Source organism: Miscanthus floridulus, chromosome 6 (genome assembly GCF_019320115.1).
Source record: "Miscanthus floridulus cultivar M001 chromosome 6, ASM1932011v1, whole genome shotgun sequence".
Taxonomy (NCBI): Eukaryota; Viridiplantae; Streptophyta; class Magnoliopsida; order Poales; family Poaceae; genus Miscanthus; species Miscanthus floridulus.
This window is the reverse complement of record NC_089585.1, coordinates 126,974,207-126,989,483: the sequence shown is the minus strand read 5'-3', so window position 1 is coordinate 126,989,483 and position 15,277 is coordinate 126,974,207. Positions and strand designations below refer to the sequence as shown.

At 48.5% G+C, this 15,277-nt stretch overlaps 1 pseudogene; it reads right to left on the bottom strand.

Annotated features, from left to right (window-relative positions):
- Nucleotides 1-1,280: 1,280 nt before the first annotated feature.
- LOC136459527 (protein NRT1/ PTR FAMILY 5.10-like) lies at nucleotides 1,281-3,325 on the bottom strand (annotated as a pseudogene).
- Nucleotides 3,326-15,277: the final 11,952 nt, after the last annotated feature.

Genomic DNA, 15,277 nt, shown 5'->3' with positions numbered 1-15,277 from the left:
TTTAGTCCATGGGAACCAAACACCCCCGAACTATCCAGATGGCCCAAGACATTGAGATCAAAACTTCCATGAAGACAGGAACAGCTACTTGATCCTTGAAGCTGACTAGAATATCGAAGGGATTGCGCACTTGATCTTCACATGGCAAGACATCAAGGGGCTGCCCTGATTCGTCTCCTGGCCAACAATCCGCTAGAATGTCCCAGCAAGCTGCAGGCTGCCATCGGTTCACGTCTCGGATCATCAACATGTCAAGTGTCCCAGGTGTGGCTGATGCAGCATGCCGCCACCATCTGATTGCCTTGCGGCATCTCCTTCGACCTCGCTGCAGCCACATATCCCTTGATCTGTATTGTCACGGCGTCTCCTTTGACATTGCTGCACCCACAAGATCGTCCTTTAGAATCTGTGGGCAAGCAGTTGACCCTTACGCTCTAGTCAGCAAAGCATGATGCTATCTCTTTTGTTGCATGCCTGCTAAGGGCATCCTCAACGATAGAGTCAACTTACTAGCTCATATGAACTTAAAAAAATAAAAAAAAAATAGAGTAATCTAACATGCTAGTATAAAAAAAATATGTAAACATTGATAGTGTATGAGCTTAGCTCTTCATTAAGAGCTAGCTTATTATTATCTCTCCTTATTGAATAAAATATCTTATAAGCTAGCTCTTAAGAGGCTACTGTAGCTGCCCTGGCACATATTCTCCTTGCGACAACCTTTTGAGGTCCTATTAAAAAGATATTTTCCAAAGATGATATCTAGAGATCCAGAGGCTACACATTTCGTGCAACAAGGACACCTCCAATAGTATAGATGTCATATTGTCATCTCATAATGTATGCTTTATATGAAATATGTTTTTTATTTATATATTCTCTCTAAAAAAAATTAGCTCTTCTCTTCCGGCTGGTTCAAAGATTTTTGACCTCTCTCTACTCCACATGGCATCTAAAACTAGTTTAGAGTTGGCAATTGAAGATCCCCTTGGTTGCCGGTTAGCAAGGTTATAGTATTATGGTCCTTATCTAAATAATTCCGCAGAAAATGGCCCATTTGAGAATATATAGCCTCAACTAGCCCATTTTGGAATCTTAAACCAAGAGATAACCAGTACAAGGGGGAAAAACTGTGTTAACACCAGAATCCCGTAGCCACTCCGTACTCCGTACGGGTGTTTTTTTTCAGGGCTGGTTCTCTACAAACAGCTACAGCTACAGCCCCCCCCCCCCCCCCCCCCCCCCCCCCCCCCCCCCTCGAAGTGATCAGTACAGCTCAAACTGCATATATCACACGAGATCACCATTGCCACCACCATCATTGCCACTCTTTCTCTTGTAAGCATACACTCGAGAGAAGAGCACAAAGGCGACGAGCTCCACGGCGCAGAGCCCAGTGAGCAGCCAGTAGAAGTAGTCGAGGTGGGCGCGATTGAGGTTGTTAGAGAACCAGCTCGTCCCGCTCCTCGCTGTCGTCTTGTCAATGACGGAGATGAGGAAGCTGCTGAGGAGGTGGCCGACCCCGAAGATGCTCAGGAACAGGGCCAGCCCAAGGCTCCGCACCGCGTCGGGGACCTGGTCGTAGAAGAACTCCTGCAGCCCGATCATGGCGAACACGTCGGCGACGCCGATGAGGACGTACTGCGGGACCATCCACCATAGCGTCATGGGGAGCTGCGCCTTCGGGGTGTTCACCAGGCCGGATTCCATCGCGACCCGGAGCCGCTTCATCTCCACGAGCGCGGACAGGGCCACGGCGACGAGGGAGAGCGCCAGGCCGGCGCCGACCCTCTGCAGCATGGTGATCCCCGTGGGCCTCCCCGTGTAGCGCCGCGCCAGGGGCACGAAGAGCCGGTCGTACACCGGGATGAAGACGACGATGCTGACGCTGATGAAAGTCTGCAGAGCCGCCGCCGGCACCTTGAACCTCGCGCCCATCCGGCGGTCCAGCGTCGCGGCCTGCTTCGTGAAGAACGTCGATGTCTGGGAGAAGATGATCGCGTAGATTATGCACGACGCCCATATGGGCAGCAGGCGGAGCACGCTCTTCACCTCCTCGACGGCGACGGCGTTGTCCTCGTCGCCGTCGCCTAATTTTCTGCTTGCAGCAATGCACGGACTGTCATGTCATGTCACACAAGATGCATAGCAGCAAAGATTCAACCGGAGCAGTGGAGATACCTGGTACGAGGATTCGGTGCCCAGCTCTGGATCAACGCCAGCAACGCGTTCCCGACGCGCGAGAAGGGGCTGGGCCTCTGTGGTGGTGTAGAACCGGTACGATCTCGTCCCGAGCAGGAACAGGACGAGCGAGGCGACGATGACGATGCAGGGGATGCCGAAGCCGAGTCCCCAGCCGACGTTGTCCTGCACGTAACTGGAGACCATGGTGGTGACAGCGGTGCCGGTGCACATGCCGAAGTACCACCAGTTGAAGAACGAGCTCCGCGCCACGCTCTCCTTGGGGTCCTTCTCGTCGAACTGGTCCGCCGCGAACGCCTGCGCGCACGGCTTGTGCGCGCCCTCGCCGAGGGCCACCAGGTACAGTGCCACGTAGAAGATGGCCACGTGGCCGCCGCGCAAGGCCGGCAACGCCGACGACAGCGACAGGGCGCCCATGCTCTGCAGCGAAAACAGGGCCGCGGTTGAAGAACAAGACTGGGCTACGAGAGCGAGCGGTCGGAGACGTGCGGGAGACAGGGGACTGACCACGACGAAGATGAGGGAGGCGAGGACGATGGCCCGGTACCGGCCGAGCCAGGCGTCGGCGACGCACGCGAGCGGCAGCGGCAGCATCTGGGAGACGCCCTTCCACGCGTCGATGGACGCGGCGGCGCGCGCCATCGGCTGCCCCAGCGGCCCCGTCAGGTACGTGATCAGGTTCGCGGCCACGCCCTTGTATGCGAACCGCTCCGCGATCTCCATCGCTGCATGCAAGCAAGATGAAAAAAGGTACGTTGTCGTAGTCATGTCGATGGTATGAGCGATGCCACTGTGTCACGCCTCACGCGCCGTAGCAAGACGAAGGAGATCTGGAGATGGGAACGTACCCATGACGAAAACCGACGGTTTCCAGCCCCCGGTGGCGGCACGCGAGGCCGGCTGGCCGCGGTAGTCGGTGGCGCCGGCGACGGTGTCGACCATGGCTGGTTGGTACAGCACGAGGGAGAGGAACTCGCTCCGATGACACATGGTGTCGTCGTCGCAGGTTAGGGCTTTATAGGTAGGCGCGGCGCCGGCAGAATCGACAGCCAGATCGATCGAGGTGGCTGACTGCGCTTTCTTTGCTTTTCCGGAATCGCTCCCCTCTAAACGCCTGTGCGTGTTAAACTGTCACGTAAACGTGGTTACCGCAGCCCGCAAGCGCCATCCGCAGGCCCGCTCGTGCGCCCCCGCAGGCGCCATGCACGCTGGTGAGCCCGCGCCGCCGCGCGTGCGAGCGGCACGAGTTCGGAGTGTCCCACACGCGTGTCCGTGCCAGCGAGCATGAGGAGGCACGGGACCCGAGCGTTTCGGTGTGACCGCTCGAGCGAGGCCGTCCGATCACGGATCGTTGGCCGTGATCTGCCCAGCATTTATTTCGGATACACCAGACGCATCTTTATTGAGTTGCCTTGATTTGCCAAACGGGTTGCTTCGGAGGATTTTTTTTTTGCTGAAAAGCAACGGATGGCAAGTGTTGCTGACCAGTGCACGAAACCGGCCGTGCGGGAAATGTTAGGCTCCGGCACGCATCGTCTGAAACTGAATGTCTGATATGAACATTTCACGAGCTCTGAAGAGAAAAATGAACTCCAAAGATGCTACGCTGCTGCCTTCTTGTTCTGAACCATTCCTGTTTTAGGGTGTTACCGATAAGCTTTTGTCATGATGTCCACAGGGTGAATATGCACAGACAATGGACCAGTACCACAACCAATGGAAATTTAGCAAACACAAACTATTTCTTTCTTAATTTCAATTTCTCCACGGCAACTCACCGGAGGAGCCAAAGGTTACCTTCCTGATTCCTGAACCTGTACGAATACTTGATGCCAGTTGGCAGGAAGTGGAGTGAAGAATCTAACTCCCTTTAAAACTCATCGGTATTTTTCAAGTTTTCAACAGGCTAGATCAATATAAGCCGACCGATATCACTTGCATCTAGAGTTACAGCCACGCATACTGAAGTGCCCTCCCAACAGCCCTACGGGACACGTCTCTAGGCTTCATCGGCATGCTAGAGTAAAAGTCCCATAAAAACACAAATATTCTAAAGCAAAAGAGGTTCCTATATCCTTTGCATGATGCTTATCTCCCAAGTCCTAACATGTCGTCAACTGTCTTTCGTAGTCACACCATGGCATGACAAAAGGACAAATATGCAATAGCTGCAAGACATCAGTGTTCATAAGAGCAGCTCTAAAAATCTCTTTATATCCTCTCATATGGGTAGGAATAGAGATTTTAGTAAAAAAATACAAATATCATCTAATAGCTTGTATTTCTCCAAATATCCCATTCTGTATTCCCAAAGATAGAAAATGGAGCTGGCTTTCCATAGTGTCAAACAAGATATAGAGAATTTATTAAAGATCGAGAGATATAGGGTGCGATTTTTATTAAAATAGCTCCCCAAATAAGAATTTAAAGAGTAAGAATGACCACCGGAGACACTTAAAGTTTATTAGATGGAACGGAATAGTAACTTTCAGGCCTAGTTGACTGAACTATTGCGCCAAAGTCCAATAATTCCCTTGATGCATATCAAGGTCGATGGGCTCTCGATATCAGCCCAGCCATGTGTAACACCCCTGGTGTTACGAGTTTGTTTAGCACCGAGATTTAGGTCCGAGAAGGATTAGCCTAACAAGTTTCTGGGTTTTAAAAATTTATAACGCACGTTAGGCGAAAAACAATTTCTAGGAACAAGGATCAAACATAACTTGTATTTAGTACTTAAATAAAAATTGAAGTACGAGTTTAGCAGATGGAAATGCGACTTTAACTTTTGGAAAATAGATGTTGTTAACTAGTGTTTTGGGAGCTCAAAAATCAAATTTGATGTTAAGATAAGCTCTTTTCGTTAAGTCGGCAAACACTTGAACTATTGTTAAAATACTATTTTTGACAAATTATATTGAGCAAAATAGTTAAATGGTGCTTAAATATTTTGCTCCTACGGGTTAGTATAAGGTATGGACTATTGCATGAAGTATTTGTTGGTTGAAGTTAACTAGGTTTAGATCTATTAAAAATTGCGACAAAAGAGTTAATGGGTACTTAGCCTCAATTGAAATCCTTAACTTTCCTAAGTATGAAAAAGTAGTAAGACAATGCTATCTTGACATTTAAATTCTAGCTAAAATGTTTAAACACTTGCTGCATATTTTGGTATTGTTGATTGCATCAAAGTGAGTGCTTGAGCATGGCATAGGTCAAAATTGTGTTGGATGACACGTTGTCCGCTCAAAAATTGCCCTAACTTCATTAGAATTTGTTGTGAACCCTGATTCGGTGCTCGGTTCGTGAACTGGTGTTCAGCGCAATGAGCTCCTGTTGGCACCTCTCTATCTCCCTCGATGCTCACTCTCCGGCCATGCTTGTTGCTCAAACGAGAAGCACTTAGTGGCTACTAGAATCTTGAACTCTTGTTTTAATCTCAACTGGGCTCTAAGCGGTTGGTTTTAACACTTTAAAATTCGTGCTTCACATGTGGTTCGGTCGTTCGGGCCTGGGGACGCTATCACCACGTCTGATGTCGCGCCGTCGCGGGCTACCTGCAACGTTGCCGGCCGCTGCTACCACGCGTTGCACCGCGCGTTGGTTGGCGTACTCTGTGGCCGTGGCCGCTGTCCCGCTGACCAGCCGAGTGGCGTCGTCTGCCCGCCGGGCCAGGCGTGGCCGCAGCCACGCTCCACCGTGCGCAGGGAGCTGTCGACGTGGCGCTGTCCAAGCGCACCTGCAAGGCTGCGTCTTGTCCTCTTGTTGTTTTGGTTACTGCAGCGCTCACCCTCAGCCACACATCCCACCTACCGAACTCGAGCTCAACATCGTACGTAGTTATTGCATCATGACGCCATGTTGCTGCATGCACGTGGCCGCACGCGGGTACACCTCTTGGCTCCGTCTAGCGCTAACCGACGCGCCGCCTATCCTTTGCTCGAGCAGTCGTATCCCCATGCTGCCGTGTCTCGTTGGGTTGTGGCCGAGCCATCTCTGTCGGGGCCGCTTCCTACGATGTGATGGTGGCAGTGCATCGCTCTCCCTCTCCCTTTCTTGATCACCAGTCCGAGGCTTCCTAGTCCAATTTCTCGCATCGGTGGGTAGCTTAGCAAGTTAGCTAGGTGTCGCATTCTCATCGAGCCCAGCCGTGGTCTGTCAATGATCAATTTTGGTTTCTCCTCGCTGCCGATCATGTGCGCCGCCGTGACCAGAGGGTTGGGGGTAAGGTAGGTAGGAGTGGTAGCAGTTCAATTGCTCCTAACCCTGAGCTCGCCTTGACTCCCTCTATTTGGTGCTCGCACTATTTTGGCTAGGGTGCTCGTGGTCGGTGGGGTGACGTGACAGTGTCCATCGTAGAGCGCTGCCGCCTCGCTCGGTCGCACGTGGCTAGACCGTCGCAGCGCTCCCCTGCTTCAACCTTTAGTAGGGCATACACCACGGTGAGCCACTATGCTTATCCGCCACTTCTACTCTGCCGAGCGTATGTAGGTTCATCGGAACAGTCGTGCCGCAGCCGCGGATAGCCGCTCGCCGCTGTAGCCCATGACAGTGAGCCTTCGAGTCCATAACCGCCACCCATCCTTACGCGTTTAGCTGTAGATGGTGGTCGGCCCCTTAATGCCGTCGTAGTGAGCCTAGTTTGCCTGGCGTAACCACCGTTGCCACTGGTGTGCCGCGCCACCGCGCGCGGACACACCGAGGACCGCGCCGTTGCAAAGGCAACATATTCCAGGGTCTTTAATGCAAAGCATGAGTCTGTAGTAATAGCGTTCCATTGCTCCGCGTCATTATTCAAAAACCCGAGCCCTCTTTTGCAAAACGCGAGCGCGCGCGACCCCGGCCTTGGGCCGTGCTGGGCCACCACGACGCACGCATAGCTACGCCGCGCTGGGCTGCCGGGCCGAATGGTCGCCACCGACCCTTTTCCTTTTCTATGCATTTTCTAATTTAGTTTCTAAGGTAAACTTATAAATTCAGTATAAAATTGTGTAGTTAACCAAAAATCATGAAACTAACTTTGTTAGATTTCTAAAATCATGATCTATCTGCTAGTATATTTTGTTCACATAGTTTTATAATATTCTTAGGAGTTATATAATTAAATTGAGATACTTAATATTGTTAAAATATAAACTTGTAGGAATTGTTGTGATAAATTGGTGATAGTGTTGGCTCTGAAACTTTCATAGTAAATTTCTAACATTATTAGGTGTTCACTGTAATTTTTGTAGCTCTATAATAATTAGTTTTCTAAGGTAACTAAATGAGCCATAGTTCGAAAATATATGTTTAAGCAATAAAATGCCGAAACACCATGAGATTTTAAAACTAGAACATTTTCTGGGAAACAACGCATTATTTCGATAACGTGGATACGTAGGCTAGTACGTTAGTCATTAAAGTTAGCTAATTAGCTCGCGGAGCGTGATCGTATTTAGAGTTGTAGTTGCCGTTGATTATTTACATCTCTGCGTTGCATCCACGTATATCATAATAGGAACAACGATGGATCATGGAGTCGACCGAGGTAGCAGAAAAGATGGTGCCTTGATGATCGTGCCACCATGATGGAATGCTAACTTTTGGTTATATCTTACCCAAGCAAGCGCCGGTGCATAACCCCTATTATTCTGCACTTTATCTTATGCTTGTGCATTAAGTTTTAAGGAGTTGAATGAAAACCACTTGCATATATATATTACTATCCTATGAGTTCTATTAGTATGTCAGAATCGTATAGATTGCTATGCTATAGGACCTGGTAGAAGTCGAGTGATTACTTGTCACTCGCGAGAGATATGAAAGATATTATTGTTATTATTATATTACAATTGCATGGAATATATATGAATGGTACTTTGGATCTGGACTTGGTTAGGCATTCGAGCGAGGCTCGGATTGCACTTATTCCTCATGTGTCGATTAAGGACCGTCTGTTGCGGTGGATGGTAGTCAGGTCACAGACTTATTATCCTGAGCACATACTTGCTTATGGGAGCGGGAAGGCTCGTTGCTCTCTTGTCGTGGGTGAAAGGATCAAGATGGCCAAGATGGGATGAATTGGGCTAATTCTAAATTTCTTTACAATAATTAAACCATACACTTAGCCCACTTCACCCCTTGTGCCTAGAAGTGTTTCTAATGTTCTACCGTACAAAAGTTTTGCAACCTATGTTCCAATCCTACTCTAGCATGGCAATTCTATAAATGTAAAGATAAGAATTGAATTGCTTAAAGTAAATGCTCAAAGTAAAGAGAGAAGGAGGAACGCGGCGATGTTTTGCCAAGGTATCAGAGAGTCGCCACTCCCCACTAGTCCTCGTTGGAGCACCCGCGCAAGGGTGTAGCTCCTCCTTGATGCGCGTAAGGATCAAGTGCTCTCTACAGGTTGATTCTTCGATACTCCGTCGTGGTGAATCACCCACAACCACTCACAACTTGAGTTGGGTCATCCACAAGCTCTGCCGGATGATCACCAAGCTCCCAATCACCACCAAGCCATCTAGGTGATGGCGATCACCAAGAGTAACAAGCACGAACTCTCACTTGACCACGACAAGCATAATGAGAAGGGTGGATGCACACTTTGCTACTCTTGCTTTCACTAATAAGGCCTCTCTTGGATTCTCAAATCTCAATCACCTCACTATGACCTTGCTCTTCTTGGCACTCTCAAGGGTGTTTCTCGGCTGTTGGAATGAGCAAAAGTGATCCCTTGAGTGAATAGAGGAAGTATTTATAACCCATCATTCAAAACGAACCGTTATGTGCCACTGCGGGGTGACCGGACGCTCCGGTCAGTTCTCCCCGCAACCAAGCAGTTAAGTTGTGACCGAACTATGACTGGACGCGTTCGGTCATAAAAACTGCTCTCTAGAACCTTACTGATGTTGACCGAACTCTGTAACCCAGTGTCCGGTCACTTTGCTGCTCAGCATCCGGTCAGTAGCCGGAACCTGACCAGTGTCTGGTTAGCACTGATCGGACACGTCCGATCAGGATTCTCCCTCTCTGGAACCTTACTGGAGTTGACCAGACTCTGACACCCAGCGTCCGGTCACATTTCACTCAGCGTCCGGTCGCATCCAGATGACTTTACCTTGATCAAATGAACTGACCGGACTCTACGCCAGCGTTCGGTCACACTGGAACCAGCGTCCGGTCAACATTTGACCCTCCATTCACTTTCAACTCGCAATCATATGTGAATGAAGTTTGCTCTGATTGATCTAAGGGCTATTTTGGAGTTACCTAGTGCTAGATTTGACAAGTGTGCACCACACCTAATCCACTAGACTCACCTAGGTTAAGCTACCCATCCATACCCCCTTAATAGTATGGCCAAAGGAAAAATAAAGTCCTAAACTACTCTAAGTGTCTTTTCAACTCCAAACGACACTTTGAACTAGTCCATCCTTAACCTTGTCATCCATCCTTTGAAAACCAAAACGATTTCCATTGTAGGGGCATGGCAACCATGATTGCCCAATCAATTGCCATTACCATGACCTAACTTAATTGCATCTGCAAAACACATGTTAGTCGCAGTAATCTCGTATTATCATTAATCACTGAAACCCAACTAGGGGCCTAGATGCTTTTAATCTCCCCCTTTTTGGTGATTGATGACAATACAACCTCGAGTATGTAAAAGAGATGAGGTTTTCAACATGCTTGGTTCATATAAGCTTTTGACAATAAGAACAAAAGAGTTAGGCAAGCTTATATGACCCAAGCCAACATGATGTACTCAATAGATATGAAATAAGCATGAGTAGAAGTAATAAAGCTTATTTGCATCGGAGTAAAACGCGGAAGCAAAGCAAATGAGCATAACACAAGTGATATGACATATAAATAATTCAAAGTAGAGAGCACACATGTCACATATCACATAAATATCACGATCACGTAGATATTACTATCACATAAATATAATTCGATGCATGAAAGTAAACACATGAATGCATAATAGAGTATCACACATAAAAAGCCAAATATAATAGATAAGCTCCCCCTAAATATGTCACTCCCCCTAAGTCTAACATACTCGATTCCTCTTCCCCTTTGGCGTCAAACACCAAAACCTAAGGGTCGATCGATGGGGCTATAGTAGATGAGTCGGGCACTGAGGTGCAAGAAGCAAGTTGGAATTGTGTGCCATCATCATCTGATCCTGAGCTCTGAGCTGTATGACCCTCTATAGCTAGAAGCGACGCTGAAGTGGTCTAGGTCGGATTAGGGACTGGTGTGGCCTATGACTCTACAGGTATGACTATAGCAGGTGGCTCTGATGATGCAACTGAAGAAGGGAGCATCTCTGTAGTCCCAGTAATAGGGGCAACTATGGAAGGACTAGGGACATGTACATATGGCAGAGTAGGCTGCCCTATCAACTCACTGAATGTCGCACCAAGGCTCTTAGAGACTGAGGTATCTGGCACAAGTAGCGAGGAAGTCTGAGCCAGTGTGAAGCCTGTCTGTAGAGGTGTGAACTATGGGGCTAGCACTGACGAGGCAAACCACTAGGACACCTGCTCTGTAGGTGAAGGAAAATGTGTCGCTGGCTGTCCTTGACTCTAAAGCCCACTGGGCTGTAAAGCTAGAGTCATAGAAGTGGTGGTAGGTTGGCCGATCTAGGGTGAAGGCGGTTGCGGTGGAGCCCCAATAGCAGTAACTACATGCTGCATAAATCTAAGTAACTATTGCTGCATGAGAAGCTACTGCTGATGCATGGCCTACTGCTACTGCTGTATAGCCTGCTGCTACTACTGGACCGCCTGCTGCTGTCGCTGGAACTCATCCTGTCTAGTCTAAAACTGTGCAAATGTAGCTGCGGTCTCCTAGGCCTGGCGAGCTTGATCCTACCTCATCCACTCAAGTATAGCGAGTAGAACGGGGTCTGTCTGCGGTGCAGGTGGAGCTAAACTGGAGCTACCTGCCTCATGGTCATGTCATCGAGGAGGCATCTGAGGGATATCCTGGTAGTCATCATCTGAGCTATTACTGGGGTCGCTCTCTACCATACCCTCCTGCTGAGCATCTAACTGCTCCTCCTCTATAGCTGCAATGCCCCTGATAGTCTCATCCTACTGGGCTACAGTCTCTGGCACCTCTAGACGATGGCATGGCTAGCTAGGTGTCCTCACTACACTATGGCGAAGCATTTGAGTCATGTTACATGCAGGGAACTCTATAGTAGCACCACTATATTCTACCAGCATCTTAGGAGGCCTCATTGTAACTACCCTGTGAATCAAGAATGTAATACAGTGAGCATATGGCAGCTGCCTGTGACCTCTAAACCCCTCTGCAAGAGTGTCCTCCATCTCTGATAGAATAAGATCCCAAATATCAAACACAATCTGCTGCATCAGAGAGTTCAGGAGCCATAATTGAATGAGAGTCAAGCCCTCATGATATTCCATCCTCGAGAGCAGGGTCCTCCTCATAATAGCATCAAGTAGTCTGGCTGTAGAAGTAAGATCCCTGGATGTCCTGCTCGACCCCTCGCCGAAAGGCTCTGTGAAGCAATGATGGACCAAATCTATAGGAGGCACAAGACCGCCGTGAGGGCATCTAGGAGGCATTGTCTAACCATAGCAAACCTCAAGTAGCCGGACAGGTTGCTCCTAAAGCCTGAGAATCTCCCTGACCCTAAAGCTCATCAACCTGTAATCTCTGCCTCTGAATGCAAAGTGAATGAATCTGTGCTGCTGGTCAATCCAAAGTATAGCATAGAACTCATAGACCCAAGATGGAACATATCTGTCTATCCATCTGAGTAAGTCTATCAGCCCTAGCAAGTAAGATAGGTAAGGACGAATATGCTCTCCAGCTGTTGCTACAATGGCCTCAATAGAACAAACCCTCTGAGACCTAAATGTTGCCCCACTGTTAAGATGTGCTTTATAAAAATCCTCCTGCAGTGGTGTATAGAAGCCCTCTGATGCATGCTCATCCCTCCTAGGCGGGAACCACTCCTCAAACTGCACAAATATGAGCTGCTACACCTATTTGGCTGTGGTGGCCCTTAAATCCAAATGAGTCACTAGAGGCGGACCCTATGGTCTGGGAGGCGGACGAGAACCCCTCCGATGTGTCTCTACCTTCGGTGTCACCTAAGTACGGGTACGAATAGAGCGGCGAAGCTATGGCTAAGATGTCGGCTCTATCTCCTCGGCCTACTCGGCCTACTCTACTGGCTATGGCTCCCCCTGAGGCTGAGGCTCCTCCAAAGCAACATGGCATTCCTCAAGCATGATAGTCCCAGCTGGACTACCATGATGATGCTCAACCTGCTCAATAGCTGCCCTCTGTGCTTGTGAAAGCTGATCTACAATCTGTACTCTACTCCTAGCACCTCCTCTCTCTGCACGATCTACAACGGCTACAACTGCTGCTGCTCTCTCTGTGTCAGCATCTACATACTTCCTCTTCTTTGTCGCAAGCTTCTTCATCGCCTTGCCTTTCTCATTAGTAGGCAAGCGAGGCGGAGGCCTCAGATCCTCATTACCTGGACCACCTTTGACATTCTTGACACAAGCCATCTGGAATGATCTGCTATGTCAAATAAGAAATAACTGCCACTAACACTCCTGAGGGTTGGCCTCGATCCGTACTCGCAAGCTTGGCCCCGAGTTGACTGACAACTATCAAAGTGACCTCAGAAACACCGACTCGCTGCATGTTAGAATAGATCAGATATATGAATAATTTCAATATACATCTAGAGATACGAAACCCTAAGAAGCAAGCATTAGATGCAAAATTAAAAATGAGGGCTTGCTACCTGACGAACCGGTGAACCGAAGAGAAGTGGAATGAAACGAGGAACCACCGGGTCAGCAACTAGACGTCTAGGGTAAGGGTTGCGGCAATGCGGCAAGGATCAGGCGTGGAGATGTAGCTGGTGGTGGCACAGTGAAGGCATGGTGAGGCAATAGCGCTAGGGCATGGGCACATGCTGGTGAGGTAAGGCATGATAGCACTAGGGCACGGGCGGGCTGTTGCTAGCATGACGGCGGCACTAGAGTAGGGCATGGTGGCGTGGGGAAGGCGCGGGCATAGATGGCGCGGGCATGGCAATGCAGCACGACGACACGGGAGATGGCGCTGGAGCAAGGCTCGAGCACGGTGGCGTGGGAGCGAGGCCTGTGTATGGGCATGGCGGCATAGTGCGGTCAGGCGGCGCTGCTTTGGTGGGCACAGCGTCGCGGGGCACGGTGGCATGATGCGGTGGTGGCACGGCGCGAGGAGGCGCAGTGTGGCACGGGATGCGGCGATGAGAGGCGGCGCGCGGGCACTAGAGCAGGGCGACAAGATGTGCAGCAGGGCATAGATGCGGCGATGTCGGCACGATGAGCTTGCGGGATGGAGATTAGGTCATGGTGCGGTCCAATTTTATGGTGGCCTCGACGGATTAGAAAAGGAAACGAGATAAGAGTTGGAATCTCGCACGACTACTATTGATCGAACGCTCCAGTGGCAATGACCAGATGCTGCCACCTAGAGTTCGGTCAACTCCAGAGAGGTCCAAATCCCCTAGAGTCATGACCAGACGCGTCTAATCCCAACTAACCAGACGTAGCCAGAGTTCGGTCAATCCTATCTTCGTCTTCTTCGCTTGACCAGACATAGGATCACCTTCTGACTAGACATAGGGAGCACACTGTTCCAGCATTCGGTCACTCCTTAGTAGCAACGGTTCACCTCCTATGAACTGATCGGACGCAGGGGAGCAGTGTCTGGTCCAGCGTCCGGTCACTCTTTTTCAGCAAATCTTCAAAGTCCTCTGCGCTGCTTGTTCCCAATCAAGTCCCAACTTCAATAAGATCCAAATAAACACCAATTGGGACTGATATGAGTGACCTCTCTCAAACCCTCAATTTTTTTCAAAATATTTTGCCTTAGGCTATTATTCTTTTTAAGAAAATAGGCAATAAAATGGTGATTGAAGACAAACGACAAAACAACATTCATGCATATGCAATGCAATACTTGAAAGTAATTCTAGTTGCTTGTCAAGTTTGATCCAAGGTTAAGCTTCTTCACACGCTTTTCGGCGGTTATCTTAACCATGTTAGACAAGCCCTAAGTGCATTACCAAAAAGTAAACATGTTGTATATTACAATGCAATGCAAGGGACAACACAAGCTCATTTTCTAGTGAAGTTGCTAAAATCAAGCACATTGAGCTCATTCTTCAACCGACAAAATATTGCCTCATCTAGCAGTTTAGTGAAGATATCCGTCAATTGATCCTCGGTCCTTACACCTTCTAATGAAATATCATTCTTAGCAACATGATCTCTAAGAAAGTGATGGCGGATATCTATGTGCTTGGTGCGAGAGTGTTGAACCAGATTATTAGCAAGTTGTACCACACTCTCATTGTCACACAAAAGAGGTACCTTTTCTAGAACTACACCATAGTCTAGCAAAGTTTGCTTCATGTAAAGTATTTGTGCACAACAAGCACCTGCGGCAATGTATTCCGCTTCGGTGGTGGACAAAGCCACACTATTTTGTTTCTTGGAGGACCAAGACACAAGTGATCTACCAAGCAAATAGCACCCTCCTGATACGCTTTTTCTATCAACTTTGCAATTGGCAGAATCCGAATTGGAATAACCAACTAATTCAAATCTAGCTCCTTTGGGATATCAAAGACCAATGCTTGGTGTGTACTTAAGATACCTAAGGATTCTTTTAATAGCAATCAAATAAGTTTCCTTAGGATTAGCTTGAAATCTAGCACACATACACACACTAAATATGATATCAGGCCTAGATGCGGTTAAATATAACAAGCTACCAATCATAGAGTGGTAGAGAGTTTGATCAACCGTGTTACCTCCCTCATCTAGGTCGAGATGTCCATTAGTTGGCATTGGTGTCTTGATTGGCTTACATTCATCCATTTTGAATCGCTTGAGAAGATCATTTGTATATTTCTCTTGAGAGATGAAAATTACTTCTCTCATTTGCTTGACTTGAAAACCAAGAAACAATGTAAGCTCTCCAATCATTGATATCTCGAACTCCTTCGACATCAATTCACCAAACTCTT